The 3836-nt window shown below is 39.3% G+C and overlaps 1 pseudogene; it reads left to right on the forward strand.

The window, feature by feature from the left end:
* Nucleotides 1–3231: 3231 nt before the first annotated feature.
* On the forward strand, nucleotides 3232–3358 carry LOC145249200 (U2 spliceosomal RNA; annotated as a pseudogene).
* Nucleotides 3359–3836: the final 478 nt, after the last annotated feature.

A 3836-nucleotide genomic window follows, 5' to 3' on the forward strand; every position in this document is an offset into this window, starting at 1 on the left:
CGTTTTGACCACATAAATAAGGTAGAAAAAAAAGGATAAATACAGGGTTAAATAAACTATATGAAGAAATGAAAGAAAAAAGTGGGGCGTGAATGGAATTTAATTTCTGTGGCAAGCATGTTAGAATTTTGGAGAGGTGTTGAATTACATGGGTAGTTATTAATTTCATTATTCTCGAGAAATGATTCGAATTTTTTTTTTTTATCGTGATTTCTATTGATTTCGAGTAAAATCAACATGGAGCAACCTTGAGTACTTCATGTGTGGAAATCCGATGTTTTCCGTGAAGCTATGTGTCTTCAAGGCAGGTTGCGCTTACCGACTTTGGAAAAAAAAGTTTTTTCTGACATAGCAGTAAACGGAATGTATTCTGTCCAGCGTGAGCGGATCTAGTTGTAATCAACTTCAGGGAGCAAATGAAATGCCCTCTGACATGGCGTAAGGGGCAGAGGGGGTGCAATGGCTGACGTGGCCATTATGTTACGAATCGCTCAAGAGAAGATGAATGAAATATGTATGCAAGTACTTAGGAAAATAGAAGGCTACCCACCATGAGGAATGTTAAGAGGTTTTTTGTTTCCCACAAAATACTAGTAATAAGAGTAGGCTTATGATGAATAGGATAAAGCTTGGGATGGAAAATTTTTTTTTGTGTGCTACCTATGGGAAGAAAAGCTGATCTGTAAAGCCAAGGACGATGATAGTCCGTTTTGAAGAGGCAGATGGACCTCGATTTTATTATTCGGTTGATTGCCGAGAATTTATCGATCACGCGTAGTGTCGACGGGAGTAAAGGATGCTCCTGAAATTCTGATTTAAATTATGAAGAGACCATGGGGTCACAGGGAGTTGTTGACTTTCGAGGGCGCAAGGATTAGCGCCACATGGTATTATTTGTTGATATTATTTTACTTAGTATATTGAATAAAGTTATGACAGTTTTCTTTACCAGTGGGGTGAGTAAATATATCCCATTCTTAGTAAATGTGGGAAGTAGAAAATGTATGCCTTCGACATACATTTTGATAAAAAGGGGGGAAGGAATGTTACAGAGAGAGAGAGAGAGACCGACAGAGAGAGAGAGAGAGAGAGAGAGAGGTGGGTGAACGTGGAGTGTAGACACGTTTACCAGAACCGAAGGTCAGCTGACCAGATTACGTATGAGTGACGTGGTCAGGTTGGCAGATCTGTGAGATTTGATTTGGGCTTTGAAGAAGACGGACGGTTTTCCGTTGTCTCCCCCTCTTAACTGGGGAGGGGGAAGACGAACGCTGACGTGTGTAGAAGAAGAACCACACAGGCCGATTTCACTTCCACCTTCTGCAGGATCTCTGGGGAAAGTGAAATAAAAACTATAAAACCCATTCATCGTCTTGGAGTGATAAATCTTCGTCAAACAGGTATCAAGATGAGAAATTTCCAGATGGTCCAACATCGAAGAAGCAGAGGTAGGTTCTGAAAATACATGTCACACACACGATTCCCTTTATGATAATCAAACACACAACCATTTATATTAGAGACAATCATACGCACACGGAATCTTTTTTATGTTATACACAAAATGTAAATGGTGCTCCTCAATGATAACACTATGTAACATAACATGGTCATATTGATCACACACCTCAAGGGAGTCCGCGAAGGGATCTGATCGTCTACTTTAAACATCTGCTTAAAGTAAAGATCAAATGCAATTGGGAGAGGTTGCCTCAAGTGGCCTTTGACAAGAGGTGGGTGCATGACGCTAGCATGTGCATCTGACGAGGCGCTACGTTTGAATTTGTGTTACCACCATAAGCATGGCACGTGCAGTACTGGGTCCTATGGAGCCCATTCCACTAGGTTAGACAAATAAAAAGTTGAGATTCTTGACTGGTGATACAAATGAGATCCTGTCCCCCCTCCCCGATTGTTTTTTTTTTTTTTCTTGGAACTAGAAAACCTTCCGAGGCTACCCTACCACTACCCCACCTATCTTTTTGTTTTATCACCTCCTGGTCAACCCCTACTCGAAGGTCGCCGCCTACACCCGCCCCCCACCATCTTCCCTCTTTTTGTTTTTTGACAATCTATTTATTTTTCCTCCCTACACCCGATAAGAAATCTTCCCAATCTCCACTAGGGATCTTCCCGCTTGTTTTCGGTGCCCCGGAAAATCAGTAGGTGATCTAACTTTCTTGATTAACTCAGGGAGGAACCTTACTAATAATGCACGAAGCAATTTTATTTTTTGTATATTTTTTCTAGATTCCTCGCTCCCCAACATGAACGGTTTTTCTTCCAAATTCAAGAACTTTTTATTTTCCAATGAATTGAACTTTTTTCACACACACACACGTACACATATTTTAATTAAAAAAAAAAGAAAATTTGCACACACACACACACACATATACAGAAATTGTATATATATCCTTTCTTGCAAAAACGCTGGGGTTTTCGTTAGTTAGTTTAGAGTCCACAGAGTGAATGAGGTATTGTGGTAAATGTTGCCAGTTAAGAGTAAAGTCGCCAAGTTACAAAGACACTGCAACACTCCCCTCCCCAGATCTTATAGGGCCTTGTGCCTAAATTTGTTTTGTCTTTTGGAGATTTTACTTTTTAAAATTTTTAAATTTTATATTGGAATTTTTTTTAATTGTAGTTTTTTCTTTAAACAGAATAAATTAAATATGAAGATCAAAGTGTAGTATCTGTACCAGTAGAGACTGCAAGCAAAGACCATATGTGGGGGTAACCCCACATATAAGACCTTGATCAATATAGGGGTAACCCTTCATACCAATTGTCACTATCCAGCTCCCCTACTCTCCGGGAGTTGGTCCCCATTTCCCTTCATTCCTCACATTAAAAATCGGTCTTGTGCCTAATTTGCTCGGTCGGGGAGCAAATAAATACCAATCCTACATATAAGACCTTAATCAATATAGGAGCAACCCTTCATACCAATTGTCACTATCCAGCTCCCCTACTCCCTGGGGAGTTGGTCCCCATTTCCCCTTCACTCCTCACTTTAAAAATCGGCCTGGTGCCTAATTTGCTCTGTGGGGGAGCAAATAAATACCAACCCCACATATAAGACCTTAGTCAATGTAGGGGCAACCCTTTATACCAATTGTCACTATCCAACTCTCCTACTCCCCAGGGAGTTGGTCCCAGTTTCCCCTTCACTCCTTACATTAAAAATCAGCCTTGTGCCTTATTTGCTCGGTGAGGGAGCAAATAAATACCGTTTTCTTGGCCTTTTGGCCAAGATCAAAGTGTAATATCTGTCCTTACTACATGCTGTACTTATTGTGATATAAAGTGGGGGATCACTTTTTTGTATTAATTTAATGTAAAATGATCACCCACTTTACAACAAGTCAGTCTCCAAACCATTCAAGTCATTTTCCAGATCATTCAAGTTGTTTTTGAAGGATTCCAGTTATTTGTTAAGCATTCAAGTCATTCTTAAGTTCATTAAAGTCATTCTAAGTCATTTACTTTTTATTTATTTAAGTCATTTCAGCCCATTTTTCAGTCATTTTAGTTAATCTTTAAGAATTTCATGTCAATGCTACATTCACGCATTCATTCATTACACGAGAGCATGCGACTAATGGCTATCGGCCTTGTTTGTGAGGTCTATTATCTTTACTGAATGTACCATGAATAACGACGCATCGACGTATGTAAAAATGTATTTTTATATGTGTTAAGCAATTCTGATGCACTTGTATTAGTATTGCTATATTTGGTGTGTTGATGTGTATAGTGTTTTGAACTTGTGTGGCTGATTCGATTAGCTCATGCGATTATGTGAAGCATTTATATAAGTTGCTGAAAAGGTT

This window comes from Euprymna scolopes, chromosome 27 (genome assembly GCF_053919585.1).
Source record: "Euprymna scolopes isolate OS-2025 chromosome 27, ASM5391958v1, whole genome shotgun sequence".
NCBI classification, from domain to species: Eukaryota; Metazoa; Mollusca; class Cephalopoda; order Sepiida; family Sepiolidae; genus Euprymna; species Euprymna scolopes.